The sequence below is a fragment of the Lytechinus variegatus genome, chromosome 18 (assembly GCF_018143015.1).
Source record: "Lytechinus variegatus isolate NC3 chromosome 18, Lvar_3.0, whole genome shotgun sequence".
In the NCBI taxonomy this organism is placed as follows: Eukaryota; Metazoa; Echinodermata; class Echinoidea; order Temnopleuroida; family Toxopneustidae; genus Lytechinus; species Lytechinus variegatus.
The window spans coordinates 18,821,659-18,849,070 of NC_054757.1; the positions used below are offsets into that span (position 1 = coordinate 18,821,659).

A 27,412-nucleotide genomic window follows, 5' to 3' on the forward strand; every position below is an offset into this window, starting at 1 on the left:
CGTGAAGACATGCCTAGAACTGCCTCAACAATTGCAATTCTATACTTTTCCTTTTCAGATTTTGGTCATATTTTCAAGAACCGAGACACAAGTTATGTAAGCCTATTCTATGCACCTGCTTTAGAAAAAAATATGATGACCCATCAAGCGACTAAAAAACAATTTTTAAGCCGGCAGTGGGTTTTGGACCGGGTATTAGACTTTAGTTTTCACTTTTCATAGAGCTGCGCACGATCAAACCTATATTCGAACCGGCTTATTATTGGTCTTAAGTTTTTCTTCACTATAATGCCTAAACCACAAGATGGCGCCCTACTACAGGTTTCGGCTTCTGCGCTGAATGATCAGCCCGGGATCCAGAAAGATGATTTATAAACCATTCATCCATCAATTCGTTACTTCATTCCACCTGACAGTCCATCCAATGATAAATAATTTTTCTTCCATTGTATTTATCACTCCATCTATCCATCCACCCGTCCATCCATTCATTCACTATCCATCAATCCTATCAAACATTAGTATCGTCCATCCATCTAATGTCCAGTATGAATCTTTCCCCCTCAGGACTTCCATTTACCCATCCACCCGTATTATGCATCACCTATCTATCCATCCATCCATCCATCCACCCAGCTACCCACCCATCCACTCATCCATCCATCCATATCCATCGATCCCGGGGGGGGGGGGGCACTCAGTATATAATGCATAATGGGTATGTGCCGCGGAGGGGACCCCCATTTTTACACTCAAATTTCCGTTCCAAGGCACAGCATTTTTGCCTTGTTGAGAAAAAGAACAAAGAAAACCGCTCCAAGGCATAGCATTTTCTTCTTATCGAGAAAAAAGAAGAGAGAAATCCGCTCCAAAGCTTCGCATATTTTTCGTTACGCCGCTCCGATCGCGTTGAATGAGCTGCAATTTTGGTGAAAAGCGGCCGCAGAGCTCCCCGGCGGAGGCCGCGCTAGCTGCATCATGCACGCATGCCCGTTCAATTCAATTCAATTCAATTTTATTTATTTCACTTCCATCAAACAAAAACAAATTGTATACCATATAAGTATTTGTATCTATTGCAAAGAAACAAAAATAATAATACATATGTTGTGAAAAAAAAAACTTACACGATTTGGGCAACACATTGGAGGTTTTAAATAAGTATACTAATTCTCAATAGAAATTAAATTAAGATGGAAATGGAGGGACCCACTAAAAAGCAATGCTTGTACAATGTGGGCCCCTCAAAAATAGATAACAAAACCATTAACAGAGTACAAATACAGACATATGTAATCAAATGAGAAAAAAAAATAAAATAAATGAGAGAGAAATACTCACAAAATATAAAATACGAAGATATCAAAAAATATAGTTTGTATAGGACAAAACAAACCGTCCTAAAATATATCCAAAAATATATTCACCCTTCCAAAAAAAAAAAAAAAAGAAAGGGGAGAATGCCCTGAGAAGATGGATGGGTGCTGCTAAACGTAGGTAGAACACATGCCATCGTGGACTCAAGCAAACTGGATTCAATGTGTATAAAAGGAGAAAAAATATATAAAATGACCTGGAAAGAATAAAATGCGCGAAAAATGTGATTGATGCCGTAAATAAATAAGCGGTAGGAAGGCGGATAAGCGGACAGGAAAGAGAAAAAAGATGAGAGGATAGATACAAGTAATATATGAGGTTAAAAACCGAGCACAATTGGGAAGGACTTGTGTCAGATTTTTTTTTCAATTAAAAAAAGGGATAATTTATGTTTTATAGTCTTTATAGTAAAAATGATGACTAACCTCTTGACAGAGATGATGAATAAGATTTAATTTGAGGATACATTATAAGATTTTAATAGAGATAATTTGAATTTAGTCTTAAAAGAGTTCAAAGATTTTGCAGTTCTTATATCATTATGAAGTGAGTTCCATAACTTCGGTCCCTCATATATAAATGTGTTCTGAGCCAGCAAAGTTCTTAGAAGTGGTAAATGGAATTCACCCAATCGCCTTGTTGGATAGTTATGAATAGTTGGATAGTTCCGTAGCTTAGGGATGCATACGCGCTCACACGCTGGCGATCCGTTCCAAGGTACCCCCGTTTTACAAACGCAATTGAGTGCAGCACATTGGGGATCAGATCAGTGTATGTCTCCCTTGGAATAAAAAAAGTTGCAGGAATGAATATTTAGTGCATTCAACGGTTGTCAATCCAATTTTTAATTCCTAAAGTTAAAGGACCAAATTTGAATACCGAAGTCATAATTTTATTTAACAAAGTACAAAAGAACAAGTGGGCATACGAATTCATGAATTTGTATGAATATTCGTGAAGACATGTCTAGAATTGCCTCAACAATTGCAATTCTATACTTTTCCTTTTCAGATTTTGGTCATATTTTCAAGAACCGAGACACAAGTTATGTAAGCCTATTCTATGCACCTGTTTTAGAAAAAATTATGATGACCCATCAAGCGACTAAAAAACAACTTTTAAGCCGGCAGTGGGTTTTAGACCGGGTATTAGACTTTAGTTTTCATAGAGCTGCGCACGATCAAACCTATTCGAACCGGCTTATTATTGGTCTAAAGTTTTTCTTCACTAAAATGCCTAAACCACAAGATGGCGCCCTACTACAGGTTCGGCTACTGCGCTGAATGATCAGCCCGAGATCCAGAAAGATGATTTATAAACCATTCATCCATCAATTCGTTACTTCATTCCACCTGTCCATCCAATGATGAATAATTTTTCTTCCATTGTATTTATCACTGACTCCATCTATCCATCCACCCGTCCATCCATTGATTCATTCACTATCCATCAATCCTATCAAACATTAATTAGTATCGTCCTAATATAATGTCCAGTATGAATCTTTCCCCCTCAGGACTTCCATTTACCCATCCACCCGTATTATGCACCACCTATCTATCCATCCATCCATCCATCCACCCAGCTACCCACCCATCCACTCATCCATCCATCCATCCATATCCATCGATCCCGGGGGGGGGGGCACTCAGTATATAATGCATAATGGGTATGTGCCGCGGAGGGGACCCCCATTTTTACACTCAAATTTCCGTTCCAAGGCATAGCATTTTTGCCTTGTTGAGAAAAAGAACAAAGAAAACCGCTCCAAGGCATAGCATTTTCTTCTTATCGAGAAAAAAGAAGAGAGAAATCCGCTCCAAAGCTTCGCATATTTTTCGTTACGCCGCTCCGATCGCGTTGAATGAGCTGCAATTTTGGTGAAAAGCGGCCGCAGAGCTCCCCGGCGGAGGCCGCGCTAGCTGCATCATGCACGCATGACCGTTCCGTAGCTTAGGGATGCATACGCGCTCACTCGCTGGCGATCCGTTCCAAGGTACCCCGTTTTACAAACATTTGTCGTTCCGAAGCCCGTTCCGAGGACCCTCCTTTTTACAATAAGCCCGCTCCAAGGCCCCCGTTTTTTGTCTCGCCCGCGGCACACCCCCACCTCTTTTTTGGTCGAGAGCCCCCCCCCCCCGGGATCGATCCATCCATCCAACCAACCATCCATCGGGCATCCATCCATCGGGCATCCATCCATCCATCCATCTATCCATCCATCTATCCAGCCGTCCATCCATTAGCCGTCCATCGATCAATTCGACCTAACATTCCCCAATATCCCTTATCCGATCCCTGGCCCTCCGATCCGCCAACCATGCATGCGTTCATCGGCCAGATATCCACTGCCTCCGACCCTCCAGACTCCACTTCCGACTCCCCTTCCAAGCTCCTGCTCCGACTATCGTCTCTCGAGAACTGCTTTGTAATTTGGCCCGTGTTTGTGGTCCCCTTTTGGCTCCAGCTTAAGTTTAGGTAGGACGAGGAAAGGCTAGGGAAATCGAAAGCTGAGGTAAGAAAGATAATTCTTATTCAATGTCAATATAAACAGCGGACAACAAACATTCATTGAACAGTGATCCAGGGAGGTTAAATCGAACAGTTGAATGAAACAAGATTTGATTTCTGGGTGTGGTGTAGCTGTGAAGAGAAGAAAGATTGGGCTAGTGGAGAGTGCACGCATGGCTGTGGATGCGCTAATTGCAGAATGCATACCAACCCAAAACCCCCGCCAGTCCTGCGCCGGTTGCTGGGCGCGGCCTGGGTGGCCTTGGGGCTTGCCTGCAATGTAAAAAAAACAAACAAAAAACTCTATCATATGCAGGTCCTGTTCGAAATCTAATGAAAACAATTAAGCTTCCCTTAAAATAAACTAGGGGCCTAGGTCTACGTTAGACCAAAAGCTTCGGTCTCTGTTATTGGTTGTTCCACTAAACTCCGTTGGCTCGACTCACCAATTTAATACAAAGACTGAAGTTCTAAGTAACTCGATCTGTACAGGGACTTAAACGGCTATGTTTATGTATTAAGTTTGGATAATCCAGGGGAGCGTTTCATGAAAGGACTTGTCAGACATTTTATCTGACAAGTCTTGTTTTATCAGACAGTTACTATAGTAACAGTGCTTCTCAACCAATCAGAATCCAGGAAAGTTTTCAGATCTGACAACTTGTCGGATGAAAATATTGATGAAATGCCCCCCAGGAAGTGGGAGTTGCGCGACAGCTGAGGTAAGTCGACTGTTTTTTTTTTGTCTTTGTAAGTTTATTTTTTCCTGTTTTGGTGCATTTTAGGCCAAAACGGAAAAATAATCTTTATTTTTGTCCAGTTCTTTTTATACATTTTTATGACATAAAGATAAAAATCAATGAGCCCTGTCGGGGGGATTTTGCATTGTTAACCCCCTAATGGTGGCTGCATAATCGCGAGCCGTCTGTGGACATATGAGAAGAAATTAAAATTAAAAAAAAAAATTCCTTGAAACAGACGGTAGCCTCGCCATCATCTGCCAGCTGACTAGGTCTATGTGTAACTCCAAATGTAGACCTGGGCCTGTCTTACAAAAGAGTTACAATTGATCCAGTCAATCTCAATTGTATAGAAATCAATCCATACCATAATTTTTCTTCAAGAAATTTGCACAATCTCCTTAGTAAACAACGAGAATCACACTGAATCTTCAAGAGAACGAACATCATATCCAGAAAATATTTTGAACAAGCTGTAGGCCTATGTTTAGTTGTTGACATTGCTGGTCTTCCATACTCATGGTTGATTGGATCAATTGTAATTCTTTCTTGATGGACGCCCTGAATGTGAATGAGCGTTTAAAGCAGATGTAGACCTCCAAGATTGATAATCCAGGGCATGTTGTACAAAGAGTTACGATTGATCCGATCAAGCGTAATTATGGAGATCCATCAATGTCATAATTTTTTCTATGAAAAATTTGCATAATGTCCTTTTTATGCAAAGAGAAGTGCAGTGAATTTTCAAGGAAACAATAATACATGAATATACATCACAGCTAGAATATATTTTGAACAAACATGTATAATAGATGTTGACGCTGCTGGCCGTCCATAGTTGCGATTGATCGGATCAATTGTAACTCTTTTTAGAACGGCCCAGGACACCACTACTTCACTGTATCATTGGTGCATTTTAAAGGACACGTCCATACGCCCACCCCAACAAAATGTTGATTTGATAAATAAGACAAAAATCCAACAAACATAATGCTCGGAAAAATTGGATGTAAAATAAGAAAGTTATGACATTTTTAAGTTTAACTTTAATAATTTCACGAAACAGTTATATTTTCTTATTTTACGTCCGATTTTGATGAAAATTTCACTATTGTGGTTGTCTGATTTGTCTCTATTGATTAATTCAAATCAACAATTTTCTGAAGTGGACTTGACCTTTAATATAACTGTCCTGTACTGTATCACATCCAGATCCTGGTAATCATGATCACGTTTGCCAATGCATCAAAATCACATAAAAAGATCTACATGTAGATTTAATCAACTATTTCAACCAGTTAGATTGGAAAAAAAATGTACTTCCCTTATTTCAAAAGGAACAAGGCGTTTGAGAGTGATCATGAATTTATCTGCATAATTATAGAACAGATCAATGAGAGCATGTGGATTGGAAATGGGATTGGGAAACCAAGGAGGAAGCATGGCTGGGGATTTTAATGATGTAGTGTGGCCGAGTGTTAAACATGTCTACCTCACAAAGTCAGTCATAAAGAAGCAAACTCATATTGAACTTAACTAGATGTTGACCAAAATGAAGTCCAGTGGTGTTTTGATTTATTGGTACCTCACTAAGCATTGCCTTCACAAATAATACATTCAAATATATTAAAAAATAATGTCACATGATAAATTCAACCAATAGAGAAACAGAGAATGGGAGAACCCATAAAAGTGGAAGAACCAAGGGTGAAAGGTGAACCAATGAGGATGAGGTAAGATGATATGAATGAAGAAGAATGTTCTGAATGTAAATGAGAAAATGACAATAGAAACATGTGAAGCTGTATGGAGTTGGAATGGCAATGGAATGATGTGATGTGATGAAGAAACTAGGGAATGAGAGAAACAGGTGTGTGACAATGGTATAGAAATAGTATCGAAGAGAAGTATGGAAAGCAAAGTGTGAAATAAACAATTATATTAAATAAGGCAAAATTCAACTCTTACAATGAGAAAATGGAATTCAGTGAACCTATTGGTACTCTGCTGCTATGTCAGATATAGAGTGTATATGGAGTGTTGAGTTGGAATAAAGGATGAGGTGACTCAGTAAAAAAGTATTAATGGGAAAGGAAAATGCAACTTTAGCACTCAGATAAAAAAAAATCCAGCAAAGGCTAAAGGAGCCAGAACAACTATAGAAATGTGTGTCCCCCATCCCCCCCCCTAGATTTTATAATTTATTAAAACATTAAATGAGCTACAAACCTGGTTTATAGTGTACAGTCTTGATATTTTAAGGGTCCTGTTGTGGAAAAGGAGTGAAACTGAAGTTCAATTTGATGTAGAAACATAGGTAATATTGTCCAATTTTTCATTCAAAGATCTTAATGTATGTATAGATTACCGGTAAGTTTTTTTTGAATGGTTTTATTTTGGTGATGCTGGCAGTCATACATGTTGAATTACAATGTAAAAAAAGTTTAATTTTTGTTAAAATGCTGTTTACTATCAAAACCTTACAGTAGTTGTTTAACAGTTGAACAACCGTGCTTTTAACTTGAGGAAGATTAAATATTCAGAATTAACCTTTATTGTTTAGAATTTTAAAGATTTGTTTCAAGTTCTTCCAGTACTATAAATTTCATATAGTAGATGGGGTTGTACATGTATAAAATTTTACTGTGTCTGGCAGGTGAAGTAATATCATCATAATTCATATTAACTTTAAAGGTATAAGACCATATTTAATGAAACTTAGTTTAGGATATCATTTACAACGGTACCCAGGATAGGCATTAATTAACTTTGATAAATTAGGCCTAAATACTTGAGTAAGATACCACTTTATATGGTAAATTGCCAATTCGTCTACTGCCAATTCGTCCACTCACCACATCGTCTAAATTCATTTAGTCTAATGCCATTCCGTCAATCAACATTTAGTCCAATAACCATTTAGTCTAATAATCACTTTGTCTAATTGTCACATCGTCTTTACCAGTTCGTCTGACCATTTCATCTCACACCCAGCTTGTCTTATATCCATTTTATATTTATTCAATTCGCCCAATTAACACTTATTCCAATTAGTCCAAATGGTACAGTATATGGTCTAAATGGACCTACTGGTTATTAGACAAAATGGTGAGTGGACGAAATGACAATGAGACCATGTGGATAGTGGACAAACTGATGGTAGACCAAATGGTAGTAGACAAGTTGGTAATGAGAAGAATTGGCATCAGACCAATTGAAAATAAACCCTTTGGCCCGTATTCTGAAGTCAGGTTTAACTTGGACCATGGTCTAACTCTTTGCTAGAATTATGGGAAGCCAAGTGTCAAAATTGATATTAAGGAGTATGTTTCTTATGTTTACTGTGCTCTTTCCTGATTCATCGATGGTGAAGACAATCATCTATTTATACTTCCTAGACTATTATGAATGATTTGAGAGCCAAATGAGCTGAAATATCATATCTCTACCGTTAGTAATTTATGTTGCAATTGGCTATCCATACTTAAACCACAACTTTAAACCTGAGTTTAAGTTAAACCTGCTATCAGAATACGGGCCTTTGAATTATCCCCCCATCACAAGTACAGGTGGAAGCAGTCTAACAAATGAATTCACATATGTCTGTGTGATAGTGCCCTCTGCTACATGTATTGAGTATGTTGGCAGTCTACCCCCCCCCCCCCCATTCCTCATAATGATGAAAACCATATCAATGCAAGTGCATCAATAGAAAGCAGATCCAAGCTATTGTCCCCTCTGAAGCCAAAATTAAATCTTTGCCTAAATATAACATCATAACATCATATTGTATGTCATTTTAAAGCTTATACTCTGAAGTTTTTTGCCCTATAAACTTTTTCTTCTGAAAAACTTAAAGTTAAAAGATAGATAGATAAATGGTATTTATTAAAATTCTCCACATATTGCAGTTAACAAACTGAATTGCATGTGAATTACAAAACTTAAACTACAATATACATTTCGTTGAATACATTTTACAATACAATGTTCGAGTGTGTAAGTAGATAAAATACAGTATACTGTATACCTTTGATCTTATGATACAATTAAAACTATTAAAATTACATTCATGCATAACTGTGTGTTGTCAGGATCAAAAAAGATTTCTGGAAAGAAGAAGAAGGCAAGGAAAGAGTATAGGGTTAGAGAATTTAGGTAGGAAGAAAAGCAGAAAAACCATCAGGGAGGGTAAGATTGACCCTGACAAGAACATTAACAAATACATAAAAAAGAAAGGGCAAGTTATGGCCCTTAATGAATAATAATGAATGCCAAGGCCACGATTCCAAGAAATCATTAATTAGCATGACGTACGGATGATCATATTTTTTGATCTGCAGATAATGCAAATTATATATTTGAAAATATTTCTGTGGGGACTTGTAGTGCTAAGTTAATGCAAACATTTGAGAAGAAAATGATGTTGAAAATTAATCAAGTTAATTATCTTTTGTTCAACAGGCAGTGTCCCGTACGTCACAATTTAGCATATGTTTTTCTAGATTCTAATTAAAAAAAAGTTGATCAGTTTTTCTTCACACTTTGGAGAGTTCTAATTTATATTACTATACAAAATTAAAGTGAATTTACTGAATTAATTTCATGTTTAATTACATCAGCTATAAGCTTTGTGACATACGGGACAAATGTGAAACGTACGGGACACACCATAGGATTTCTATGTAATTCTAATAAGGGTTATTTTTCAATTAGGAGCAAAGATAAAGTAAATTGAGATATTATGAGTGGCTGAATATTCGTAAAAGGTTGATAATAAAAATATGATTTGTAATAAGGGTGCATATTAAGCATACTTGTTAACATATGTTATGAATTAAATCTTTCAAAAAATATAGGGTCATAAAGTTTTTTATGTTTTGTTCATATACTATAATAGAATACATGTATCAATCATAATAATCCATTTTGGTTTACATTTAGTTAATTATAAAGTTTGATGAAATGTCACTTTCCCCATTAGTTTAACACATGGAATTATTTGCAAGACATCTTTCATGGTATTTATAAGGTTGTAAAGTGTATGCTATGTTTTGTTTCAGTGTATGCTATTAAAGAAATATATATCAATCATGATAATCCATGTAAAACTTTACTTTGGTTTACATCAAGTTGATTATAAATTTTGATTAAATTTTGCTTTCCCCATTCGTTTTACACATGGACAAATGTCCCGTACGTCACATGTCCCGTACGTCACAGCACGGATGTTTATATTTTGAGCTATTACATAATAACACAAATGAGTTCTATCATTTCATTTGTGGCTAATGAATTTTGATAAGATACAAGATGAAAACATGATGAGAGATTTCCAGCTTATTCCATTTCACAGAGTTCAATGACATTTTTTTCCCCCCAAAATAAGCTTTTGTCTGGTCCCGTACGTAACCGCGCATATTGACTAAAATATTACATCGTTATTGAATTGCAGATCACTAATTTTTTTACTGAATAAAGAGGGCACAACTGGGCTTCCAAAATCCATGAAAGATTCGCTGTTGTGCATTTATTTCTTATGTTACACAACTTTAAAGTCTCTAAATGTCCCATACGTCACAAGTCAAATAGCTTGGACCTGCCATAGAGTACTTTAAGCTGCACTCTTTATAATTTGATCAGGCAGAGAATAAGAATGGATTCCTGAAATTTAAGACAAATAAAGACCATATTGGATGATTTTGAAATAACTGGTTTTAAAACTGTCAAAGAGAAGAGAAAACAATGTCGGAAAATATACAATAAAAGTTTTATATTGACAGTCATAAAGCTATACAACCGGGCCAGAGCTGGTTTCCGTCATACGAAAGTTCACTCTTGTGGAACCCTAGTTAAATGACCGCTGCTGTATTTTCAACCTCCTATCCTCCTGAAGTTGACTTCATCTGGTCCGAATTCGATACCAAACTCAATAACCCCATGCCGGGAGCCAGAAGAAATGCCATTGGAAGGAAATAAACATTTTCAGAATTCCAAGGAAATGAACACGAGTAGTTCAATCTTGTTATTAGGTGATTTAATGCGCTCTCTGTGGGCGATTTGGGAGTCGAGTGAGCACAATTAATCCAATGCAGTATGGAAAAAAATATTGCAGTGGAACCAGGAGTTGTTGAAACAATTTCTTTGATTAGACAGAAATGCAGGACCAGCTGTGTATTCCAATTTTGAAATATTTCATTTGTTTGTTTGTATCATGGTAACAAATTTAGGATACCATATTTTGGAGAAGTTATCTTTGCCAGTTTTTAATATGACGTCATTGCAATTGAAATCTTGAAAGTAACTATGTATGTATTCATAGCATGTTTATTGAAATTGCTTCACCTGTCTTTAGTTTAAAAGCAAGCTGAAAATACAATATTGCATTGCAAGGTGAGACCTACAGTATTTCTCAATAGGTTCATAGTTCAATACATCAAAATGACAAATATTGAAATTCAAAATCATATAGAAACATTAAGAATATAATAAGAAAATTAATAATATGTGACATTTATATAAAGCACAAGCACTGCATCCTATTACCCCGACTTTAGCATGGCTACCCCGATTGGGCACTTGAGCATTGAAGTAAATTCCTTCCTACCAGGTACCATTTACTACAAGTTGGTGGAGTGGCAATTGCAGATAAAGGCCTTGCCAGAGGACGCGAGTGCCATTGTGGGATTCGAACCCCGGACCTTGTAGTTTAATGTCCGGAGGCGTATCCACTGAGCCACAACTCTGAAAAAAACACAAGGTATCACAGATAAAAAGATATGAAAATGTGAAATACATTAAACACAAAATTAAAAGTAGTAATGAACATAGAAAAGTAAACCAACAAAACCACAAAGTGATGGACAAATAGGAGGATAGAAAACAAGATAAGAGAAGAAGAAAGAGATACAAATATTTGAGTGGGGAATAACAGAAAATATCCGTAGATCAGGGAAAACAGGGTGAGGTTTTTCTATACTTACTGATATCATCAAAGAGATAAAGAAATACAGGGAGTAGAAGAGAGAGGGAGAGAGAGATTGGAATAGACGGAGGACATGCAGAGAAGGAGGAACAAAGTCATTATGCAGTGCCATGATCAATTATCAAAATGAAAGCATTAATTTTGAACCAAATTAAAAAGTATGTATGAAATAATTTCTGACTCTTTGGGAAGTCAGGGTTAACTAATAATAAAATAAAATAATTCAACAAATGGTGAACTTTTTTACTAAGAGTGGGGAATCGATGTGAAAAAGAATGATTTTGATTATCAGGACTATGAATGGGGCAAAGCAGACTTGGACACATTCAGGAAAAGGTGTTTTGCATATATCTTAATTCCAATAACTATTCGCAACCAAGTATTGTGAGCATTGGGCAAAATTTGAGGAAGTAGTTCACTCTCTCAATGTTTTTTGTGATCTTTTAATAACCAATTTTCATGGTAAAGCAGAACTGGACACATTCGGAAGGTATCTTGTATATCTTTACTCCAATACAATAATAATTATGTGCCAAGTATTCGGAGCATTGGGCAAAAACTGAGAAAATAGTTCCATCTATTAAAATGTGTCTTGTACATCTTCACTCCAAGACCAATGAACATGTATTTGACAGGTCTCTTGAGCATTGGCCAAAAAACTGAGGAAGAAGTTCGATCAAGGTTTGAAAACAACCAAAAGTCTCCCAGACTGCCAAACTGTGTATTGATTCTTATTCCCTTCAAACTTCATTTGGTAAATTTATGTCAAAGTAGGGGAGATGGGAGTAAATGTCACAAAAAATGGAGAGTACTGTACAATGTACTGCTTGATAAATGCCCCCCGGGGGGGGCACTCAGTATATAATGCATAGTGGGTATGTGCCGCGGAGGGGACCCCCATTTTTACACTCAAATTTCCGTTCCAAGGCATAGCATTTTTGCCTTGTTGAGAAAAAGAACACAGAAAGCCGCTCCAAGCATAGCATTTTCTTCTTATCGAGAAAAACGAAGAGAGAAATCCGCTCCAAAGCTTCGCATATTTTTCGTTACGCCGATCTCCGATCGAGCTGAATGAGCTGCAATTTTGGTGAAAAGCGGCCGCAGAGCTCCCCGGCGGAGGCCGCGCTAGCTGCATCATGCACGCATGACCGTTCCGTAGGGAGGCATACGCGCTCACACGCTGGCGATCCGTTCCAAGGACCCCCGTTTTCACAAACATTTGTCGTTCCGAAGCCCGTTCCGAGGACCCTCCTTTTACAATAAGCCCCTCCCCCCCGTTTTTGTCTCGCCCGCGGCACACCCCCACCACTTTTTAGGTCGAGTGCCCCCCCGGGAAATGCCCCTCCCCCTTAGTTTTTTTAAAGGGATATTAAAGATTTTGGAAACCCCTGTTTCCAAGGAATATAATGGTGTTGGCCACATCAAAATCTTTGAGAGTCAAAGTAATTGGTTGTTAAAAAGAACTGAAAACATTATTGCAATTTATCATGGGATGAAATTCAAAGGTATCTCTAAGCCTATCCAGATCAATAACTTTATAACCAAACTGTTCCATTGAAAGAGGGTCTTAGTCTCAATGAGGTGCTAAAAATCTCTGTGAAACCCTTCAGCAAACAATGGAATCCTCAAAAGCCTGCAATTATAGGGCTGTTATATGGTATCTATTGTTGTCAGATACCTGTTCACACCTTTTTGACCAAAGACCTGCCAGCACACAACTCAAGTAAAGACACAAATGTGTCTCATAAATCATAATCAAGGCTGCAGACATTTACTCATTTCTCGTTCTTCTTTATCTCCTCTCTCCTCCTCTTCCTCCTTCTCCTCCTTGTTATTCTTCTTATTCTCCTTTTTCTTCTCCTCCTTCCTCCCCTCCTTGTCATCTCCCTTTTCCTCTTCTTCTGGAAACAAATTAATGCCAATCAATCCAAACAAATAAAGCACTTTCCCTGTTTTTCAAGGGGATGGGGAAATGAGTCTATTTTTTTCTTTTTACATTTTTCTGCCGTCTTTCTCACATTTGTGTAAACCTCTCTTATTCTCCCTCTCCAACTCTCCCTTTACCCTCTTGATATTTATTTAAATGAGTGATATTTAAGGACCCCATGGAAGAACAGTGGTACCCCATGGAAGAACAGTGGTATCTTATTGATACCGCTGAAATGGGCCATCCTCCATCTGTATGTTATGTTAAATAGATCATGTATATATTTTATCTTTTTATATGGAAATAAATACAAACAAACAAACAAACAAACAAAATGAAATTATGCAGTAGTGAACTACTCCCTCAGTTTTTGCCCAATGCTCACAATACTTGGTACACATATTGGTCTTGGAGTTAAGATGTGCTTGTGATAGACATATTTTGCTAATTGTATCTGGTAATGCATGCAAAAATGCTATGGTAATGAAAATTTATCAGTACAAAATCAACTTTATCTTGTGGTGGACGATATTAGATGCAGCACTTGAAGATTCACCCCGAAAGGAATTTTACCCCCCTCCCCCAAAAAGAATCTAATATGACTGTTAAAAAAAGACAATAATTGCTGTAATGTGTGCTAACTCATGAAAAACTCATAGACAGAAGTTTAATAGCTGAGGAGCAAAGAATTATTCTGACCAGGAAATTTTGCGTAAAACCATAAAAATGAAATACTCGTGCAATTTAATCTAGAGGAACTTGCTTTCTTGTGTTATTAGAATTTCTCCATTTTTTTTCCTCAAAATATGTCTATCCTTTGATGTCAATTTTGGTGAAATTGTATCCTTTAGTCATATATAAGCTATATGTATTTCCATCATTCTGTCAGTAGTCCAAAGATTACAATAGGTCTACACTAAAATGAAGTTACCTGCACTATTGAATATTGCATGAAATTCAGCCAAAACGTTAAATCCAGGAGGGGAATTTATGATTATTTGGAAGGCACACTGAATTCATAGTATTGCATTGTACGAATGACAAATTGTGGTTTGGGAAATTACAGGGATTGTATTTCCACATGGAATTGAGTAAACCTCACATAGTTTGAAATCATTCAGGCAATGTACCACGTCCCTGTGTATAGTAGAGTATTATATAAACAATATAAACACTCGGCCATATCCGACTTAGATTAGACTCAATACCAGGCTGATGTTTTGTAAAGCAATTCATTTTTTTCAGATGTACTGCTTTCAATCCCTTTACAATGTGTTTGATTATTTAAAAAAATAAACACATACCAACCTACGAGAAATGAAGATCTGTTTTTGAAGATTGTTTAGAATTTGTACAACGTGTTTATTTACAGTTTCTTGGCTTGCTATGTCAAAATTAATATATATATTTACATAAAATATGAGGGATGTAAGATCAAACGCTTTGTAATTTGTGCAATAAAAAGAATGTTGTAATGACTATTTCAATGCAAAATGCACAGGGGTGCAGTTAGCTCAATTCCGCTTACAATTTCACAATTTGAGTGTGACCCATATTTGTGTTGTGAATGTATATCTTTATATACAATACTTGTTTAATATGGACGAAAGAGGAATTGACTTGAATAGGATAATTCAAACTCTAGGGCAGGAAGGTGCAATTTTGCCACAGTTATGCTGAATTTACACAATTCATTACAATTAGGCTACAGTTCAGGGAAACTATTAACAAATTGTGATTTTCACTGACTATTGTTCTAAGCTTTCAAATTCTGTGCTCCTGATTGGCTCAGAGCAAATTTATAACTCAAAATGAATGACTATTTATTTCATGAAACCATCCCTTCATTACTAACTTTAAGTTGAATATATTGAAACCTGGAAGGCAGGCTAAGCCTGTAAACAACTTTTTTCCCCCTCTCTCTCTCTCTTCAGCTGAGTTGAGTAAGGACATACTTTGCCCCTGAGTCTCGGATAATCGCTAGCTGGAACCAAAAGACCATGTACATCCATGCTGAGTGGAGTCCCTATTGGAGCGTGGATGGCTTCAAATGTATTAATGCTACGTCATCTGGACATTTTGGGAGCTCATTTTGGTATTTTGTGATTGCTCATTCCTGGAAAGGATTAGTCAGTTCAGGATAGTTTGGGACTTTATTACAGCACTTCTTTTGGTAAGTTAAGAATAAAAACCTATTGCATGTGTTAGACATTGAAAGTCAACAACCTTTTACATGTTTGTTTTTATACAAGAATGCACTTTGACTTTAAAAAATTGTAGGTATGATAAGGCTATACTTTTTAAATAATGTTTAGTGTAAAATTGATTATATTGTTTAATAATGTGTGTAGGCCTATTTACACATATTTAGTATAAAAGGGAAGCATAGGTGTAGGCCTGTGTTGGCTATGGATTAAAAAAAAACAAGATACAATATCCCCTCAAGGGATCCTCCATGCTGAATATATATAGTAAATTTCACAGAGCAAAATGCTGAAAATTTCATCAAAATCGGATAACAAATAACAAAGTTATTGAATTTTAAAGATTTGCATTTTCCGGTGAAACAGTTCTAGGCTTGTCTTCATGGATATATTCATTAGGTGGGCTGACGATGTCACATTCCCACTTTCCTTTTTCTTATGTTATTACATGATATCACAATCCTTTCATTTTTTTTTCATAAATGTGTGAATGATGTGTCTCCCTTATGAAATAAGTTGAAGCAATGAATAACTATTAAATGCACTTAATCAATTTTCAATCCCATTGTTTTTGTTCCTTGTAGAAAATCTTTGAATAAACCTAATTTCATATAATAAAATACAAAAGAACAAGTGGGAATATGACATCGTCAGCCAACCTAATGAATATTCATGAAGACATGCCTAGAACTGTTTCACCATAATAATGCAAATCTTTAGAATTCAATAATTTTGTTATTTGTTATACGATTTTGATGAAATGATCAATATTTTGCTTTGTAAATTTTAGTATATTTATTTAGATATTTTCAGCCCGGAGCATCCCTTTAAGAAAGAAAGAGAGAGGGGGGGGGGGGGGGTAGTTATATATATTCAAATTCACTTTTATAGTATTTTTGATCAACACATACTGTATGACATCAACTCAATAAAAAGGGAACATGTTGAATTCAACAAAACATCAATTATTACAATATAAATTTTCATACAACTCACATGGATTAAAAAAGAAGGCAGTGAAATTTATAATCCCATAGAAGCTCATTTTCACATCTATTATTCGAACAATTGATTTGATCTCAATCTCTGCAACTAGGTTATATTTCACTTTAAAAAAAAATTAGCCAATGAATTCGTATTCGGATCCAAACAAATGCAATATGATCCATTGCAATTATGTTTATCTTTAAAAAAAAATCCAATGTAGATACATGAAATAGGCCTATCTAATAATCTATATCACAAGAACAGTGTATAAAAGTGGCCAATTTGAAAAGCAATGATGGCATTTCTGCATCAAGAAGTCATCAGTCATTCACAAATCCATCATTTTACTTTACGATTGGGGTACATGTATTATGACAATAGAATAAATGATGATGATGATTATTATTATTATTATTATCATCATCATCATCATCATCACAATCACCATCTACAAGCAATGAAGAAACTTTGTCCTGGTGGACATTCTACATGTAGTTCTGACACCTGACTCATCTTATTGCACTTTTGTATTGTCCGAATGCAAAATATAGACCCTATTGAAATGAATTTGGATTAAATATTTTGGTAAGAAGAGTACTCTATTATAGTCATTCTTTGCTGACATATATAGGTTATTCATTTCCTCAATCAACGTACCACATTGTCTGTACAAGGCCGATGCTTGCACTTCAAATATTTACCTTGGTTGTGTACAGGATTGAGATGAGTGTGAGTTTAGTGTCAAAGTTGGTGGTATATATCCTCCGGTGGTGAATGAGGTGTACACAAGTCTTTCTGGTCCTATTCTGTTAAATGTGACCATGACCATTGATCTATTAAGCTTGGTTGTTGTGAATGAGATTGTGTTGACAGACGGACTGGAAAATTGATCATTTCTGGGGTAACACCGTTCTTTTAGACTTGATAATAGGTGCATCCACACATATTAAACATTGTTTAAAATTTCATACAAACCTGTTTACTATATGAACCTTCCAGCAGTTGTTTAATCAGTTTGAACAACGATGCTTCATTTATTGAGAAGTCAATATCAAAAATCAAACCTTGTTTAAGATTTTAAATATTTGTTTATTAAAGCGTGTAGACAACTACTGTACAGGGGCTGCGGAACCGTGTACAAAAATGTAAAAACTACCGTCTGATTGTGATTTTTTGCATCGTCAGCCCCTCCACTTTCGGCTCAGCCCCCACACTTTCAAAACCATTGTAACCCTATAAGGTTTGTATAGATTAGTGAAAAGTGAAGTATAGAAATTGTGAAACTGCATTTTTACTGTTTATGAAGTTGTCATTCACTCAATGGTGCTTCTTGGAGCTATATTGTAGATGATGATACATTTATCCCCCCCCCCCCACAATGTTGGATCCATCCCTGACATGTTCACCCTAGCATCATGGAAAACGCTATATCCCATTCACTTCCTTCTTCCCAGTGTATGTGAGGGAGGGGTGAGGGGGGTCTTCTCAGGCCTCTTTTCAAGCTTTTGAGCAGTTGGACAAAAGTAGACAGTACAGCAATTCAGATATAATATATTGGCTCATATTTGCTAAAAATATATATCCTTAATAATTTCATTTTACATGTAATGTATTGTTTGTGGTTTCAACCAAAATACATGAAAGCAAGATTAATCTTTTCCTGTGTTTTTATTGTAATGATCGAAATCAATAGAAGATTAATGTGATTTTCATGATCAAAATGAAGGTGCTATCAAATTTTTCTCACGACGTTTTTTTTTCATGATTTTTAGTGTTGGAGGAATGTCTGCCATTTTTTTCAACAGAATGACAGATATTATACCAAGGGGAAAAGGTCAAGTTTGACATCCTTATTAGGGGATCATTTTGACAGCCATCTAGTCTTAGCCATCAAACTTTATTCCATGGATTGCTAATTATTATGACAGTTTCTGATATTAGTTCAGAGAAAATGTGTTTCATTGGGTCGATACATACATGTAAATGTAGGCCTACGTAAAGCTATCGACCTATATACTGTCTATTAAAATTCAATTTATTTTGTATTAATTTTATTGAAAAATATGAATGTTGTATGCAATCATCTTTATTGGCAATACCAAGCATACAGCTGGATGTTTACCCGATATCTGTTTACTTTTTAGAATTGCCATTACTAAGTAAAATTGGAAGACCCCCCAAACCTGGGAAGTGAAGCACAATACAAAGAAATAAACAATAAACAAAAGCAATAAAACAAGTCTGCTATTCCAAAATCTTTTCCTTTCACCTCCATATTTTCATCCTAAGTTCTACATCTAATAGGGAAGTATTAATGACGAATGTATTGATATACTTGGGTTGATTTTAAGAGTAGATTCAAAATCTCAAAAAGTTATTGATGCCAATTGATTCGTTACAAAAATAATGGTAAGCAAAAAAGAAAAAGGCCTTTCCCCATAATTATGTCTGTTTTTCTTCTCTCCCTCTTTTTCTCAAGGGGGGAGGGGTGTATATCTGTCAGTGCTCGATGTAGACTTTGTCAGTAATTGTTTGTGCTGTCATTTTATGTACACATAACAAACAAGAAATAGTTAATCACTCCATTAACATTTTTGGATAGCATAAAAGAGGGTCAGTTCAATGACATTTGCATTGTGTTTCCTGGGCCCCACGGCATAAAGTTACTATTGGAACTTTGCTATCCAATGGCAGTTACCATGGTAACGATGATCATTAGCCATAATAGCCAATCAGAATCAAGGATTTCATGCAAGTCCCCATTGGATGGCAATGTTACCATAATTGTAATTTTTATGCAACGGGGTCCAGGTCAGTAGAGTATCTTTTTTAAAGAAAGAAAGAAAGAAAGAAAGAAAGAAAGAAAGAGAAAAGGAGAGAGAGAGAGATAGATAGATAGGAAAAGAAAGGAGAAATATAAATGAGATGGAGAGAAAGCATTTGCATAATTTGTATTTTAAGTTCACAATTTATAGGTCGATTTTTATTTATTCATTATATGCCTTTATTTTGTTCAATAACATTTACATAACACATTGATATAGGAATATGCAAGAAATAGAAATAATGTATGAAACGAGGAGACAGCTTTAAGGCAGAGAAGCCTTTTTGGTGCTGCCACCAATAGAACAAAATACAAATTATACAAACAAAAAGAAAATGTACAACACCTATATTACGTAACATATAACCATAGTAACAATAAAGCCTGTAATATAGAAAACGTATTGAGTATTGTAGTTGTCAATTGAATATGAATTTAGTCTCCTTTTGAAAATGGAAAGGGAAGGGCTATCTTTTGTATAAAAGGAAGATTATTCCAAATTATTGGACTTTTGAAAAAAATAGATTTTTTAGAACTATTGGTATTAATTATATTTCAAAGATGGGCAATTCCATAAAAATGTACATCAGACCCCCTATGTGTGAAAAATGATTTTTTTTTACTCATTTTTTTTTGTTCTTTTGAGTCTGTAATGTTCTCTATTAAAGTGACCATGACTTGGTCATTTTATGAAGTGAAGTAAGACTTTAAAGAAAAATGGGGGTCGGACGTACAAAAAGGTTGACCATTTTATGGAATTGCCCAGATATAGACTTTGATTGAATTGCTGTTATTCACTGAGCATTGAATTTGTGTACTTCCAAAATATATCGAGGGGAAACTTTACAAAGAATGGTTGTCTGTTTGAAAACACCAAATATTTTACCCATTGTGATGATGCATTGTTTACATATTTGTTTACGAGATATCACTACTTAATACAGTCATGGTTTCCTGCTTGTATGCAGATGGCCAGTAGACCATTTTTTTTGTACATGACCATGCTGTATTGACTTATTTATATGTAATATAAATTTCTTTTGGCAATTTTATCTCCAGTTTCGTATTTTATGCACTTTCATTCCTAATCCTTTCCTCTTTGATATTATCATTCGTTCAACTACATGTGTATATAAATAGTTAAAATACATATTTTTTCTTTGATACTCACTTCAAGTTTGATTTACAAACAGTAGCCTAGTATTATCTGAACATCACATTGATAATGAAATTAGCATTTTTTAAATAAAAGATAACTTACAGTACTAAAAATGATTCATATCAAAGCAACATATTCCATATCAAAACATTTAATAAAGAATAATTATCACTTTAGAACATTCAAAGTGATAATTATTATTTATTAAATGTGCAATGAATGTTCTGTATTAGACTTTATATCAATTTTTTGCTTTGTTATCTTTCTGACAATAAAAGCTTTCTCGTACTTCAATACTTCTTTCATTAATTTTATGTATGGTGATATTCAATTTTGCATTACTTTCATCTTGTTTTTCCTGAACTGGATGATTAATTGATTATACAAATGTAAAGCTCTCTCAAAAAAATTATTAAACCTAGTGAAAGGATAGCAGAATGCATTCACATCTTCCCTATATGGAGAAATACTTGGATATTTACAATCATTTAAAAATCCACTCATAACATACCATCAGAGTACACATACATTGTACTGTACTACTGATTTCACACTGGCCCCATGACCCCCCCCCCTCAATGTTGAGCTGCTCTGGTCAGAAACTATCCTGAGTTCCTGATCGACAGCGGTTTAGTAGGACGTCAGTCTGTATCGGTTGTAATTTTTGTACGTTATTTGCATCCATCCCTCGTCATACCTTGACAAAATTTGGCAAGATCCTAAATATTCTGGTCGACACCTTATTAGGAGCATACTTGTACATGTTGGAAGGGGTATTTTTTTTACCCTGACTTAAGTTGGAACAAGGAAATCATAAAATGTCTGTTAATTATTAAAGACTAGTGAAATCTGAAACTCATCTTTTGACAAGTACATGTAGGCCTATATATTTTTGAAGTGATGAAACTGGGACATATTTTATAATGTAAACTGTATTTTTCCTGATCATTTGTAGGTGTGAAGATGTTCATTTTTATAAAAGGGAGTAACTTTCTTAACCTCTAATTTTCAGCCTCTTGAGGGGTTGAGAGGTTGTAGGGAGACCAATCCTCCAGTGACCAACTGACTGACAGTTATATACAGGTCTTAATTCCACCAGGGTTGACCAAAACGCAACCAGTGCAACCCAGAGTAAACCAGGATTTTGGTTTCAATTTTTCCCTCTTTTTTCTGGAAATGATGAGGCTGGGACTTTTTTCTTATAATTTACAGATATTTTCCTGATGGTGCAGGTGTAAATATAGACTTTAGGGAGTACCTTTCTGGACCTCTATTCTGCCTCCAGAGGGGTTACGAGGTTGTAGGGAGACCCGGACAGTTATTAGAGGTCTAGATTCCACAAGGGTCAAAAGGCAAGTTATGCGACCCAGAGTAAACCAGGATTTCGGTTTCAATTTTCCCATTTTCTCAAGAAAGAATTACGAGTATTTTTCCGGAACACCCGTGTATATGTTCCTTGGGAGTATTGTCATTCTTCATGGTATTGGTTCAAGCAATATGAAAAAGATAAAGGAGTTTTAACTTCTAAGGATGTGTTGACAATGACTTGATGGTGATACTGAAGTTTTCTCTGTGATGTTATCAGTAAAGAGGAAGGTTATTTTTCTAGGAGAACACCCCTATACACCTTCCTTGGGAGCAATCTGTATTAACAATAGAGGAGGATATTTTGACAGAGTTTTGATGGTGACATTGCACAAGTTTCTTGTGGATATGGCCACCAGATTCTGTACCAATCATTTCTTTTGATGGTCAGTCAGGAAGAGGTATTTAAAAAAAATTCCTTTTGAGTTTTGTCATTGTGCAATGTTTTTAGCAGTCTGTATAGCAATAGAGAAGGATAGTTGGACATTTCCATGGTGATACCATGGTGATACTGAAGTTTTCTCTTTGATGTCAAAGTCCATCGGATCTATACAAGTATTCTGCGTATATAAAGATATTGATGAATCTAAGGATTTTACTCTGGGACACAATACTGTTTCTGCGCATGGGCGTTGTGGCGTGCGCCTGTAATCCAAGCTGTGGGGAAGTTACAAATTGATGCAGAGGTTCGAGCCCTGATCGCGTCTTTCGGATGGTGACGTTAAAGGTCGGTCCCAGACGTAAATAATCATACATGATTGATACACGTCTGACAAAACTCAAATACACACACACACACATGTTTTTGATGGATTTTCCTTTTTTTTAATATTGGATTTCACATGTTGCCCTGCAAAGGACAGTTGGACATTTCCATGGTGATACCATGGTGATACTGAAGTTTTCTCTTTGATGTCAAAGTCCATCGGATCCATACAAGTCTTCTTGTTACCATCAGGCCATATTACATTAACAGGTACAGGTAAGTATACATGTCATGTCAGCATATGGCTTATATCACTTTCAGAGGTTGTTTCCTTTATTTTGTACATTATAGAACTAATTAAAAGATCATCTAATAGATCAATGATGATACAAGTATAGGCCTACTTGCATACACATCTTGATGTACATGTAGTGATCATTTTGCAGTTAGAGAAAGTTGTTTTCTCTATACAGTGTAGTAAGATAACTACACTCAATTTATTATTTAATTTAATTGTATGCTGCTTTGTATTTGATTCAGATCATGGATGCAGTCATTACTGGATGGAGTTCCTTTTTTTTATTATGATTTTTTTTTTTTGGGGGGGGCAATAGTCAATTCAAAACCAGTTCTTTCCAGTTTTTTAATGCGTCTTTTAATACAGGTTGGATGTACATTTACTGTTGGTAGATACTTTGATTTTATAACGGATGTTAGTAAGTAATTTGAAAATATTAATAAATTTACAAATCATTTATATTTTTGTTCTTAAAGGGGAAGATCACCCTGATGATCCAGTTTAGTGTTGATGCGATAAAAATAAATTCTTGAAGATGTCCTAAATTTGGCATGGAAAAGGTTGTGCTTGATTTATCCTTATATTTGTAGGCAGAAATCCACAATTACACTATCATTTTATGAAATTGAAAAGTAGTAAAGTACAGTACATTGTTTTAAGTTAATACACAAAGTTGCATTCAGATTAAGTGCAATACTGACGCCTTGAAAAAAGAGTTATATCATTATTACTTTTTCACAAGCAATCGCTTAGAGTCATTTGATCATTCATCTATATCGAAGAATTCACTATGAAAAAAACCCAGCAAAATACAAGTAACCAAATATGTGGTAAACAAAATTAGCAAATAGTTTCAATTTGAGCAAAGGACATACATGACTTTTGGAAGGTCGTTTTGTACCTATACTTTTCAATTCCATACAGCTTTAATGGTAATATAGGACATGTACAGGGCAGAAGAGAAATTCAAATCATTAACTGGATTAATTCATTCATGCTCTTCGTACATCTTTTGTGGGGGGGGGGGGCTGGAAATGAAAATGTGAATCAAAATAAGCATTTATAACTTTGGTAACAATTTTTCTCCTTTTTGTGAAGGAATACATTTTCATACCAGAGTTGAGTTTTCTTTTGTCCAACTGTAATTTTTTTTTCCTGGGGGTGGGTAAATCAGGGTCCTTTGAGCCCCCTGTTTTGCTTTTTTTTCCTCATGAAAACGATTTCTGTGAGAGCTGAGAGGCACTAATAACCAACTGCTCACAGAGATTTTTTGGTAGTAATTACCCCTATCTTGCTGTCTTCATTCAAAATGGGTATTTCATCGCATGGTTTTTGCAAATAGAACGGGCCATAGAATTATTGCCTTTTTTTGTTACCAGAATAATTCAAATTTGTAATTCTGGAGTCATGTGAGTGAATTGTAGCTTTCAACTACTGCTAGACTAAAAAAAAAATATTGGGTGAAAATGCTCCATGAAGGTGATTTTGTGACCAACCAACATTGAGCATTTCTTTTGGCCATTTTTATTTATCTAGTGTGATGAAAATTTTGGACATTCTAAAGTAATTGTTGCTTATCTTATAACCTTACTAGACAATATGTGTCCCACATTGGGTAAAATACTGCCCAAAATTGGTTGGACACAATTACCCTAGTGTTGGGTAAAATTTTGCCCAATATTTTTTTACAATGTAAGAGCTCTGCATATACAGTGTGTATCAAAAAAAAGTTTACACTTTGAAAAAGCCCTGGGAATGAAAAAATATCTTATAAACTTACTAGACAATATGTGTCCCACATTGGGTAAAATACTGTCCAAAATTTGTTGGACACAATTACCCTTGTGTTGGGTAAAATTTTGCCCAATATTTTTTACAATGTAAGAGCTCTGCATATACAGTGTGTATAAAAAAAGTTTACACTTTGAAAAAGCCCTGGGAATGAAAAAAATATACAACTTGTGGGCAATTTTTTCACATACAATCTTCGGTTTGGGTCTCATCTATCCAATGAAAGTAGAAATTTTGACAGAATGTTACACTTTGAGCACTGTCCGTTCTTGTAAAGCTCGCAGAAATCTGTTTGTGCAGAAATGCTTGTTTTTATGCTGTGTCAAGGGGAAAGGGTGAAATCAAACTTACCCTGCATTACATTTTTTATACATTTCCCTTGCACTTTTAGACTACTGAAATAAAACGGATACATTCAAGCATTTTTAACAATTTTGCCACCCAAATTGAAATTTCAATACTTACATGTACATTGTAGTAAGCACAACCTTCACCCTTTTTGTGCCAGCTGGATCTGAAGACTTAAAATGAATCTGAACAAAAGTTTATATCAGACATATTCCGCATTTTTCACTATGTTTTTATCATTTAAAATGGGTTAACCTTTCATTTAATAGTTGTTTCTTCACACTTTTTTCCAAGCTTGACAATGATTAACAAAATGAAAAAAATCAATCCTAAGCCGTTTCATGTAAATCACAGCTCAGTGTAAAGCAAATATCATCACTATGGCCTCGGTATGTGGGGGAGTGGGGTGGGGTGCAATGCACTCTTCGAAGTGTTTTGGGCAAGGAAACAAGTTAAAAAGGTAAAGGATATCTTCAAAAAGGATATCTTCAATTTCAATTGCTAAATTCCATGTGTTCTTCATGATTATTGTCTACTTTTATTCGCATAACTATTTCAAAGTTCTGCACATATCATTTTTTACTAACTTTTCAAAAGTAAGTTGTGCTCACTCAAGTGGAAATATTTTTCGACAGTTATATCGTCATTTGCTTAAGGGTGTACTAATGTTAAAATGTGGAAAAGTCTTCAGGATATGACAAATGTATGATTTTACAGGATTTTTTCTAAATGCAAACTTTTTTTTATACGCACTGTAGAGGCATGCAGACCCAGGCTTGTTATTGTTTACTAAATGGTTTTGTATGTTTTTCATCAAATGAGACTTTACTTCCTTGATGACATGCCATTCACGCCAAAGTGATATGTAATTACTGGTATGAACAGGATACCAGACGCTCCAACAATGCAGATAGGATGTAAATGTGGTGCTGGAATATTTACTGATGACACCCACAAAATTCCTGTATATGTCTCTATTATGTGATGTTTGTGAATATTATAAAAAATTGAATACCAGATGTCGTAATGAAATGAGTTGATGTATTTACCGGGGGGGGGGGGGGGGGGGGCCACTTCCATTCACGAGTGGATACCATGCGCGACCATGGGGTCTCGAAAAGCACCCTAAACACGTAATTTCCATATTCTGAAAATGCACCCCTTAACAAGTATTGGCGTGTGAAACCCTACCCTTAACAAGTATTGGAAACAACTAAACGATACTCTTGGCAAATATTCCCTGAAATGAACCCCCAAAACAAGTATAAGAATGTTTTATTGTCACGGGTCCTTCGGTCGTCGGCTTTACCTTTTTTGGTTTAGTACGACCCCACCTTCTACACCTCGCGCAAATCGGACTCTAAACACATAGTGTTGGGGCAAAAAGGACATCCTGTATAAAACATTTAATTTTGTTTTATCATCCCCGCAAATTCGACCCTAAACACGTAATTTTCCTAGCGAAATAGATACCCTTTTTTCATTATATTTGTGTTTTTGACACCCTTATCACGTTACGTACGTAACGTGCCCTATCATGAAAAATACATCCTTTTTACGTGTTTTTTTGGTCGCGCATGGTATCCACTCGTCAATGTAAGTGGCCCCTCCGGGTGTATTTACAGAGCAGTTCCTAATGTATAGGTCCTATGTGTATTGAAAAGCCCTTTTAATAGTAAATACAGATCACATTGCAGGGGGTATTAAAGTATAACTTTGTGTTACACTTTTAAATGCCTAGTTGCATAATATGTATACGGCATGGCCGCATTTGTCAGATCTTGTCAAGAGGAGGCACACTAATTGATTGTGTGTTGCATATACGTGTCAGCATTTCAGGGGCCGCAGAACAGTTTTCAAAGTGAGGGGAGGGGCTGAGCATGCAAAAAATCATAATCATGTGGTAATTTTTATGTTTTTCTACACGGTTATGGAAAAAAGTGGGGGAGGGGCTTAAGTCCCCCCTGCTTGCACGGCACCTGCATTTAGTAGTCATACTTAAGAAATCTTTTTGAAAGACCCCCCCCAGTTCTGATATTAAAAACTTTTCTTCATTATTATTTTATCATCCCGAATAGGCCTATAAAAAACTTGTAATTCTCTATTTTTTTCAGAAAGTTTACTTTTAGAATATAGATCTTGGTGGAAAATGACAATATTAATAATTGTCATATTAATCTTTATAATTTA

General features: G+C 35.7%; 1 protein-coding gene across 8 annotated transcripts in view; it reads left to right on the forward strand.

Annotated features, from left to right (window-relative positions):
• The first annotated feature begins 3,834 nt into the window (after window positions 1-3,834).
• The window catches only part of LOC121432068 (neurofilament heavy polypeptide-like), a 129,358-nt gene continuing 105,780 nt past the window's right edge, over window positions 3,835-27,412 (forward strand). For all 8 annotated transcript variants that reach the window (XM_041629900.1, XM_041629899.1, XM_041629907.1 and 5 more), the window contains exons 1-2: window positions 3,835-3,892; window positions 15,475-15,713. The gene's annotated coding sequence lies outside the window, so the exon portion shown is untranslated. The remainder of the gene's footprint in view (window positions 3,893-15,474; window positions 15,714-27,412) is intronic.